Source organism: Natator depressus, chromosome 13, assembly GCF_965152275.1.
Source record: "Natator depressus isolate rNatDep1 chromosome 13, rNatDep2.hap1, whole genome shotgun sequence".
Taxonomy (NCBI): domain Eukaryota; kingdom Metazoa; phylum Chordata; order Testudines; family Cheloniidae; genus Natator; species Natator depressus.
Genome location: NC_134246.1, coordinates 13,013,406 through 13,025,037, shown reverse-complemented (window position 1 = coordinate 13,025,037; position 11,632 = coordinate 13,013,406).

The window sequence follows — 11,632 nt, the reverse complement described above, 5'->3', positions numbered from 1 at the left end:
CAAAACCCAAAATCCTCACCTGACTATTGACCCGAATCAACATGAAGCCAGGTAAAACAAAAGTGGCTTGCATTTCTTCCCATGGGCTGTCAGATCAAGACGGTGGTAATATCAAGTGGAAGGAAATTCGGCATGCTTTAGTATTCCAGCCATTGCAGTATATAGCACTGACTATTCCACCCCACTGGTACTGCAGTGAAGGGGTGCTGAGAGCTAGGGCCACGGACTCAGGCTATTTTACAGAGGTGCTGGTGAACTGGTTACAAAGCTGCTACAAAAAGAGCGCTGTGTTGGGTGAGTCTTCATTGGAGTAAAAGGTGTGTTCTTACCTCATGTTAACTAACATATGGTAATGAACAGGAGGTAAAATCCTAGTGAACACAAGGCAGTTTTAGCTGTCACACATGATAGCACAACAAGGTAAAGAGGGGAGAGGGATAGCTCAGTGGTTTGAGCATTGGCCTGCTAACCCAGGGTTGTGAGTTCAATCTCTGAGGGGGGCATTTAGGGATCTGGGGCAAAAAATGGGGGATTAGTCCTGCTTTGAGCAGGGGGTTGGACTAGATGATCTCCTGAGGTCCCTTCCAACCCTGATATTCTATGATTATTGGGGAGCCTAGGGTTTACCTCAACCTGAGGCTGAAGCTGAAGGGCTTTTTATGATTTAACATCTCCTTTGGCCCCTCTGCTAAGGACTTGAGCTGTAGCTCACGAAAGCTTATGCTCAAATAAATTGGTTAGTCTCTAAGGTGCCATAAGTACTCCTTTTCTTTTTGCGAATACAGACTAACACGGCTGTTACTCTGAAACCTTTAAATGGGGAAGTTACTCCAGAATAAGGCAGGGTGCGAATTTAAAGCACAGTAGCAATTCTGAAATGGTTATAGTTTATTCTGCAATAGCTGTTCTGAACAAATTCCCTGTGTAGACAAGCTCTTAGTCAGAGCCTCCTTCCTGCTCCCTGTTTGGTGAATACTGCAAGCCCACCTCATGCTCTTGGGCTCAAGATGAAGGTGAACCCTAGCACTTTCATATAAGAAGTAAGCAGTAAGATCCAAAGTGTCCTTCTGAGAAGTTCTCCAGTGGTTTAGTGCCCACATTATTTTTATACGTTAGTTGTCGAAAACTCTGTGTAGATCTTAAAAGAAGCTTTTTGTATATTCAGGAAATGTCTCACACTGCTGCTGGGAGGGGGTGTTTATAATCAAACACTTTGTCATCTGTTTCATAAGATTTAAAAAGTTATTTACACCCTTTTTTTGTGACTACAAGCTGCATTGAGTTTTTATTTAGCAAGAAGAAGAAATCTTTTCCACAAATGAAGAAACTATAATTGAAGATGTTATTTACAAATGTCTTATTTGGAATAGCAGGAGTACTTGTGGCATCTTAGAGACTAACATCCGATGAAGTGAGCTGTAACTCACGAAAGCTTATGCTCAAATAAATTTGTTAGTCTCTAAGGTGCCACAAGTCCTCCTTTTCTTTTTGCGGCTACAGACTAACACAGCTGCTACTCTGAAACCTGTCATTATTTGGAATAGGCCTTTTTCTTAAATAAAAGGGATACCAAATGAAGAAAAAACAAGCGTAAACTGACCGGCTCACAGGTTTTTAAGGGCTTTTTGCCCTGAGTCTGGTGAGCTGGAAACAGTTCGCTGCACCTTTTGATTCTATCTGTCCAGCTTTGATGTGTTCATCTTATGGAATCAAAACTTTCAGGAGACTAAACCAGCTAGCAAGCTGCTATCTTCTATTTTCTTACTAAAAAGTTCCAGGCAATAAGACCCTGTCTACAAGGAGAACTATACCAGCATTACTATACCGGTACCTCATATAACCTTCTATGTGGGCACTGATTCCAGAACAAGAACGCCTTTTTCTGGTTTCAGAGTGGCAGTCGTGTTAGTCTGTATCCGCAAAAAGAACAGGAGTACTTGTGGCACCTTAGAGACGAACAAATTTATTTGAGCATAAGCTTTTGTGAGCTACAGCTCACTTCATCAGATGCATGCAGTCGATGGGCAGGCCCAGGATGGTGACCAGGGGCAGCAGCCCCTTCTGGCTGATGAACTCCTGACAGTGGTCATCCTTGGTGCTGTTGCTGAAAATGGACTCCACGAACTTCATCACGTTGAGGATATAGTCCATGAGGGGGATGGGGATTCTCTCCTCCATCCCAACCACCTGCTGGCTGGGCTCTGCCTCACTCTGCTGGGTAGCGTTGAAGCTCTGCATGGCCTGCACCTCCTCCTCCTCCTCGTCTTCCCACTGCATGCATCCGATGAAGTGAGCTGTAGCTCAAGAAAGCTTGTGCTCAAATAAATTTGTTAGTTTCTAAGGTGCCACAAGTACTCCTGTTCTTTTTTCTGGTTTAGTTTATATCACTTCCAAAGTTGTAAATAACTTCTGAACTGCTGATATTCCACTATGCAGTTTGGAGTCTCTATTATATATATATTGCTACAAGATTTTATCCCACCCCATGTTATATCACATATATAACATGGGATGGGATAACATTTTGGAGCAGCTTAATAAGGTTTGGGATGTTACTCTTGACTGGTGAAGCCAGGAGTAAGTTATTCACGTCAGCCAAATGAGAATGCTACACAACACCTGTAAAGCCAGGTGCCTTCATTAACATGTGACCTACTGTAGAGGGCTCAGAGGGAACCATAAAACCTCAAAAAATGTCCTAAAATAGCTTTTCTATAAATAAAAATGTCACAGCTTTAAATAATGTTATCTTGATACCTTGCAAGACTAGAAGCAAGAGCTGTGTCCCACTGGGAAGCTGAAATCTCCTCTTCCTGTAGTATAAAGCTCCAATTTCTAGCTCTGCCATGATGTGAGATTCAAGGCAGGGGTTAAAGTCCTGGCAATTGTAGGTATAGAAAGCTGTCACTAGTACAGGAGTAAATTTTACTTGTCCTGGGCCTCTGGCTGGAGTAATCTTGAGGGTAAAATTCCATGCATGAGAGGTGGATAGAGAGTTTGGAAGGAGGAAACATTTCTGCAGTAGGTTCATTTTAAAAAAGGCTGCTGTTTGAAGCTGTTCTGAACTTTGGAATGTTAGAATAAGCCCCAGCAAGACGGGTTGTTAGGTGGAAGACAGGTGAGGTGGTCAAAAGTAGATGATAAATTGCAGAGCCTTGTCATAAATGAATTTAACACCTGGATAGCATGTCCACAACTGTGTACACCACATATATCTTCAGATAGAAGGTAAGGTGTATGTAATATACATTGATTCCTATTACTATATGGGTCTGTCTATGGGGGTGGGGGGATATTTGTACTGATGTAGCAACACCAATGTAACCCCCCCCCAGTGCAGATGCGCTTCACCAGTGTAATATAGTGTTTGCGCTGGTGTGGCTGCATCTGCGTTAGGAGTTTGCACCAGATTTGCTACATTGGTACAAACATCCCCATTACAGATTATGTGGTGAAAAAGACCCATACAGATGCTGTAGGTGCTGCCAGAGCTAATATTTATTGAGTAGAGCCACTGGGCCAGGGCAGGTGAGCTGTGTGGAATACCTGAACTTTATGCTATCTAGCTCCTTTCACTAAAAGATCACAACGCGCTAGGAGGCATTTCACACATGGATTAATTGGGGCAAAACCTTGAAAGGATATTGATCAATTTAACAATCACACTTATGCCTGAAAAGAATTGTATCAACACTGGTACCAGTAACACCCAAGAGGACCATAAGTGAAACATAAGACAAATAGTTTTTGCTAATATTTTTTCAGATTAATTGTGCGTTTGATGGCACTTTGTGGGTAGTCAATTGACTGTGTTATTTGGTTGGTCTTTCATATTTCAACACAGGATCATTTTTTTAAGTGACTGTAAAAACACAAAAATTAGCAAAGGGACTCGGGCAGGTGTTGTTCCTGAAACTATTTTAACTCGTTTTTTAAACTGACTCATTGTAAATTGATTGTGTCTCTTTAAATGATTTGGCCAAGGTCACAGACAGACTCAGTAGTAGCACCAGTCAGAGAACGCTGGTGTTCTGACTCCTACCCCCGTGCTCTAGCCATTAGGCCATGTTTCTTCTGACGTATAATGATCCCTCAATAAATATCTGGTACTCCTGAGAACATTTTCTCTTATTCATACCAGTCATTTCCCAGCTATTACTTAAGAAAGTAGATATGAAATGTAGATCTCAATATATCTCAAGTTCCTATAGCAATGTGAACTCGTGGAATTCCCTGATATATTCAAAAGAATTTGTAAAAAGTTCAAAAGATAATTTGTACTTAGATGAATAAGAGCAGCATTTGCAATGTCATGAGGTAGTCTAACAATTACAAGGAGCACCAATCTTCACAAGTAACTGATCACCACCTGGAGACAGGAATAATACTGCAGAATTTTCCTAGTACATGTGGGGACAGGGTCTCCTTCCCCTGAAATACCTCATAATTCACTGTCAGAGGCTCAGCCGAGATTGATCCTTCTCTCTCCAGCATTGCCGGTGTCCCTAAACTCCTTATCTGTATTTTGAATTACTGCAATGCAGATTGACAAGGTAGATCAGGTAATATCTTTTATTGGACCAACTTCTGTTGGTGACGGAGACAAGCTTTCGAGCGTACACAGAATAACCTGGAGACCTATTACCGCACCCACCTTGTCTCTCTAATATCCTGGGACCCACACGGCTACAATAAAGCTGCATGCAATTCAGATTATGAGCCTCCCCTTTCCCTTTAGCATTGTCCTGCCCAGATAGTGGCTATTTATTTGATATCAGAGGAGCCCCTCTATAGTTCACTCTTCCTCTTAATCAAGTGCTAACTTTCAAGCATGGCCTTTTCAAATGCCAACCACATTAACCCTTTCACTGCTGTACAGCATGGTAGAAGCATGTAGGTTACTGCTCTCCTCCATTGCAGCTGGATATACAAGAGAAGAGGTGGCCAAGAGGAGAATGTTGCCCTGAGTCTTCAACAGAGGCCAAGACATGTTCTGTCTCTCACTGCTGGCGAACTGCTTTGGCAGCATGCTCCGGAGTGTGCCTGCCTGGTAGGGGAGTGTGTGATAATAGCAGCCAGCCACCTATGTCTGTATCAGTTTGTCACTGTGCCCCTCCCGCACCTATTGCATACGCCACTTGTATCTGAGGTGCAATCCCACCACTCCCAGACAGCAACTGGGTTTGGGAAGAGAAGAGCAGAGCAGAAAAGAGATTTGCCTCTGAGGTCTGTTCCCCGCATTCAGCAACTAGCTCCTCCATGTGCTCTTGGAGGAAGAGAGAGGATACCCCAGGAGTGCAGAACACCCTTGCACACAGACAGCCCAGGAGGCCCTGAGCGTTTGCAACAGCCACCCTCTTGGCATCGCACCTGGGATTGAATCAGGGATGTCCAGAGCTAAAAGCATGAGCTGCCACAGCTTGAGCTAAAGAGCCAAGGCTCTGAGGCTGGGGGTTGTGACAACTCATATCCCCTGTGCATCGGCACACAACAGGTCCTGGAACACACACTCACACAGCAATGCAGCGATCTCTGCATATCCAGTTTTGGGTAAATCCATTGGAGCCCTGAGCTAGGCACAAGACCCCATTCTCTGTGCTTCCGTTGACAGATTGGAGTTTGGCCAGAACCCTGTCCAACTTGAACAGTGAATGCAGGAAGGGTGTGACACCGATGTTTCCCACGGACTTTACCACCAAAGTTAAATATTCCAAGAACTCTGTATCTCTGAAGACTTTTTTTCAGACATGCCACTGATATAGAGGGAGGAATGATTGTCCAGTGGGACTTAGGAGACATGGGTTCTATTCTATGCTCTGCCACAGACTTCCTGTGTGACCTTGGGCAAGACACTTAGTCTTTGTCTACTTAAAAAGGTTTGTTGCTATAGATATACTGGTAGAACTGTACTGACAAACTCTTCCAGTGGAGATGCAGCTTACCCTGGCAAACGACTTCATTTGGCAGTTTAGTATAAACCAGTTTCCTTAATGGAACAAGCTCTACTGGTAAAAGTACTTTTTTTTAACCAATATATTTGCATCTAGGCTAGAGCTTCTGCCATCCTACCTATGTTGGTTAGGGGTGTGATTTTTTTTCCACACTTGTAACTGACAAAGCTATGCTGCTAAAACTTTGTAGTGCAGACTAGGCCTAAGTGTCTGTGTGCCTCAATGCTCCCATCTGAAAAGGGTGATAATATGATAACAGCACTTCCCTACCTCACAGGAGTGTTGCGTGAGGATAAATGAATGATTGTGAGATGCTCAGATACTGTGGTAATGGGAGCCAGGTAAGTACCATAGATAGAGCCAGTTTCCCTCTCATCAGATTCCAATTTAGCTCATACAATAGTCAAAAAGAAAAGGAGTACTAGTGGCACCTTAGAGACTAACCAATTTATTTGAGCATAACCTTTCGTGAGCTACAGCTCACTTCATCTGTAGCTCACGAAAGCTTATGCTCAAATAAATTGGTTAGTCTCTAAGGTGCCACAAGTTCTCCTTTTCTTTTTGCGAATACAGACTAACACGGCTGCTACTCTGAAAATAGTCAAAAATCATCTTTAATTTGTAAGGGTGCTGCTACCACACCCATTGGCAGGGATATCAGCAATTGTGCGTGTGTGGTTTTAAGAAGAATCCAAGTTTTTCTCCTGCAGAATCCAAGCTGAAATGTCAAGTGCCAAATTTTCAGCCACTCCCCAAACCAGCCTCCTTATTTGCAAAGTACTGATTGTGTCTGTGAAATGAGGCACCCTTCTGTTTTGTTCATACAGGATTTGCATTTGCAGGTGCACGTAATTGTGGGTGCACAATGTGTGTGTGTGACCAGTTTTACAGGCACAACCAACTTTGTGCACAGATTTGGGTGTGGAATTTTGGAGGGGAGGGCCAGAAATTTTGGCCTTAAAAATGAAATTCCCAGCCCTGTCCTTTGTGCAGACAGTGTTATCTAGACAAGTCAATGGACTGTTACCCTGTTAGCCCAGCCTTGCAGAAAGCTGTCTCCAGACAAACAATAGCGGATGCAAGTGTGAACTCATCCCTCCCCACCATTCACTTCAAAGTTTCAGGGTGGCTATTTAAATGCTACAATTATTAAGCAGGGCTAGGCCTGTCTCTGGCCAGGGCTGCGCTACAAACTTTTGCTTGCACAGTTAGGTCAGTCAGGGTCGTGACTTGTGACCAACATAGCTGTCCTGGCAAAAGCCCCTGGTGTAGACAATTACATTATCAAATTGTGCGTTTGTTGGCATAGCTTAATTTGCTGTAGGGGGCTAAAACAAGCAATGCTATCAAAAGCACAGGTTTGCCAGTATTAGTTGTATCTACAGTAGGATTGCTTTTGCTGGTGTAGGAGACATGATATAGCTATACCAGCAAAGCCCTCCGAATGTAGACCTGGCCTAAATCACACCAGGGTTTAGCTACAGTCATGCCCTTAGTGTAGATCTGGTTCACTGGGGTAAACCATAACTTGCACTGGTGCAACTTGACCTGGTGTGAAACCATGTCTACCGCAGGGGTTTGCAGCTCTGCAGCTGCATTATTGTAGTTATATTGATGTCTCAAGTCAGTGTAGGTAAGGCCTGAGGAACAAGACTCAATAGACTCGAGAGCCTCTTTTCTAAACATCTACCCTGATTTTTAACTGCAGGGCCTCAGTTTTACACTGGTGTGACTCACAGGGGTAAGGAAGTGAAACATCAGGTTCACTGCCTTCATGTGTTCTTTAGCTCCTTCTTGCCCCAAGGTGGGCCCTTGAGCTGCAGTTCTCTGAAGAAGGACTTCCCTGCCACATTGAACAGGAAGAAGTACCTCTTCATCCTACGTATAGTTCTTTCCTGTGTTCTCTCCCTCTGTTGCAATCACAGCGTGGCTCTGGACTTTCATCGCAGAACAGCAGCATCTTGCTCTTTCCGGTAATCGCTGCTATGAGCAGCTTCTCACATGGTTTGGCATAGGATACTCTGGGGCAACAAGCTCTACAGACACAGCAGGCACCTTCTGTGGCAGTGCTGGGCTTCTTAAGCCTTGTAAACATGAGACATTTCCCTCTACCTCCATGGTAGGAAAGGTAGCGTAGACAAGATGCCCAGTCTGAAGCAGGGTTAGAGAACACGCCTGGTTAAAACGGCGACTGCCCATCTTGAGCAGTGCTCCTACAGTTGCGGCCACAAGTGCATAGCTGCACTGATAGGAGCAATGTTGGGAAATCTTAAGGAGGGGAAATACGAGTGTAGACACAAAATGTACAGACCTGCAGAATGTATGCCTGAATCAACGTTTGAATTTGAGCTTGCTGCATGATGTTGCATCAGTTTAATTACTGAGTAACATGGGATAATTTTTCAAAACAAGGAAACTCATTTGTACATCCAAAGTCACATGGAGACTTATGCACCTACATTAGTATGCACAAATAGTCTGTTTTTTTATGCAATTGGGGTAGCAGCATAATTGTTTAGAAACCTAAATTAACACGTGTATTCGAGTGCCTTATTTGTGCATCCAGTCACAGTAGTTCTGCATGCAATTGTGCACACAATTTTGCAGGAAAAAGTGAGCCACTTAAAACTACCCTATATATTTAATGTAATTGCCCTGGAAGAACAATGTGATATGATTGACTGAATTCCTGTCTCTATTTTCAAATACACCTGCAGTATCAACTGTTTAGAAAATGCAGTGAGAAGCATGTTTGGAGAAGTTGGAAGACTTTCTACAGGGACCTGATATTGTATGATGCTTGATGCTGACAGCACTTCTTCACTGGTGCCTGATTAGGGTGATTATAAATGACAGAGTGCATTAGGTGAAGAGTTTTGATTGATGTAATTTTTGCCAGCACTGCAAATTTTTTCACATTGCTCCGATTCTTCCTGCCAGTGTCACAGCTCACCAGTGGATCGATAATGGAGCAATATGCCACAAAGGAGGCTGTATGGTGCCACTGAGAACTATGCAATTTTCCAGAGGATCCCAATTAAACAAACACCTACGCTAATCCTTTAAAGGTGATACACAAGGGAAAACAGTGTGATTGTGCTCTTCTTTTCTGCTTTGTGATGCATAAAAAGCCTCAAATGTCTTTGTCTTCTGTGTATCTATGTAAAGACATTGTCATTCCTGCTTTTTTTTTTTTTTTAAAGTGATACATTTCAGGTTTTGTCTAACCTTTTCTCGCTGGAGGACACCATGGATGACTGGAAATCTAGTGGGTTGTGAGATCACAAGAAGTTGGAAGCAGTACAGTTGAGAGAGGAAGGGATTTTCAGTCCAGCAGTCTAGAGGAGAAATAATCAACTCAATAAATTAAATGTAACCCAGTTGCTTGCTATTGAGAACAGTCTTTGTACCTCATAATCTTTATAAAACCCGCAAAATGAAGAGCAAAGGATGATTTTTAAATGATTATATCCTGTTTTTGACCTATCCGTCTTTTAACGGCAGTGTGTAAGCTGATGTACCTACTCTTACTTTAATATTCTTAAACAAAATATGTGTGCATGGCAGGATCTTTTAAAAATGCTCCCTTGAAAAATTCCCTGAAGGTGTATTGAGCCATAGAGGTTGGAGGAGGAAAAGACCCTTAGCTCTTGTAGTCCATCTCCATGCTTATGCAGGACTTTTCCCCCCTAAACAATCCAGGACAATATAGAGCCCCAGTCAATGTTCAGCAAAGTCACTGGTTGTGGATCAGACCTCTAGTGCATCATTTAATAGGCTGCTTTTTATGCATTGGCAAGATAAGCCTTGAAGGCCAAGGAATTATAAAGGGGCAGTTTGGTGAGAAATGGTGCTATAGGAATCAGTACCGTTTACTCTGGGAAACATGTAGGTCCCTGTTTTTGTACAAGTAGGTTATCTGGGGGAACGGGAGAATGTAAGTGGAGCAGTTATGTTAGCAAAGGGCTGAACTGGGGGTGATAGTGATTGTTATGTTCACTTCTGGTCTGACATCTGAAGTAGGAAATACTGTTGATTCAGCATATGGAATTCTTTCTTTGGACTGATGTCTCTAGTTAGGACTGTCATCCTGATTGTAACATAAACAAATTAACTGTAGGAATGTATGAGCCAACCCTGGGTTGATTTTTTTTCTTTAAATTGCAAATGAGGCTGTATCTCCCGCCCATTAGACTCTTTGCTGATAGCAGGAAGAAAAACTCCCTGCCCCAGAGGATTTATAATCTAAATACTGGAGTCCCCGAGTTCATATTTGTTGCTGTAGTACTTTCACGGTGGAACGTGGGTTTTAATGGGGAGCCTGCCTGCTGAGGTAAGGAGCTGAGCGGGGTTATGTTCACAGTCACCACGCTCCTCAGAGCAACATTCTGGCAAGCAATGACCGAGGGAGTCAGTGGAATTCCAGGTGCAGAAGCTGAACCCGTGAGAGCTAGATATAGTGTGTTCACGCCCGTCCTTTTGCTACACTGAATGGAATGGTCTAAGCCAGGGGGTTTCAACCTTTTCTTTTTCTGAGACACCCCCCCCCACATGCTATAAAAACTCCACAGCCCACCTGTGCCAAAACAACTAGTTTTCTGCATATAAAAGCCAGGCCTGGCATTAGGGGGTAGCAAGTAGAGCAGTTATCTGGGGCCCCAGGCGCCCCATGAAAGCTAAGTTGCTCAGGCTTTGGTTTCAGTCCCAGGCCGTGGGGCTTCGGCTTTCTGCCCTGGGCCCCAGCGTGTCTCGTGCTGGCCCTGCTTGGTGGACCCCCTGAAACCTGCTCACGGCCCCCCAAAGGCCCGGATCCTTAGGTAAGATCCACTGGGCTAAACGAATAGACAGTCTGATAATACAGTATTTAGCACTGAATGTTCAAAGCACTGGAGACAACTTGCACTCCCTGTGAGGCATCACTGGATTATTATCCCAGTTTAACAGATGGGGAAACTGAGATTCAGACAGGTGAAGTGACTTGCTCAAAACCATCCAGTGCACCAATGGCGGAGGCTGGGTGAGAATCCAGGTCTTTCTGACTCTGAGTCTGTGCTCTGGCCTCTAGACCACAATTACCTCCCTGAGAGAACAATTGTGAGGGAGAACAATTTGAGAGAACAATTCTGCAATTTGAGAGAACAATTATGCAATAAAGCACTCCTTACACAGTGCTTTCCTTGGTCACCTCTCTCCCAGGACATTTGCCATGGCACTGTGGGGAGGAAAGCCAAAAAGGGACTCCTCAGAGATCCTTCAAGCAGCTTGGCATTCCCTTGTCTCTAAGACATGCCTCAAGCCATCTTAGGCTGTCATGTCATATTATATCTAACCTGGAGAGGAAGATCCTGGTGTTAGGGTCTGTGGCTTTATTCTCTCTGTAAAGCCTTGAGCGCACATATGATGTTGTATATGCCCTTCAAATGATGACCAATGCCTAAAGTAGAATGCGTGCTTTAACACTGACATAGCTACACTGGATACAGGCAGCTGGAAGCATTGCTAAATAGCACTTATTAGGAAAGATTAGCTAGTAAGTGTATACACTGTTGTATAGTATAAGTGTATACACTGTTATTCCTTCCTTATAACTTTTGTGTCCCTGGTTTATATTTTGGTAGTTTGTTTTGAGCTTGAAAGAGTGCAAGAACTAACTTCTCATGACATGGAAAATAGAAAGGATT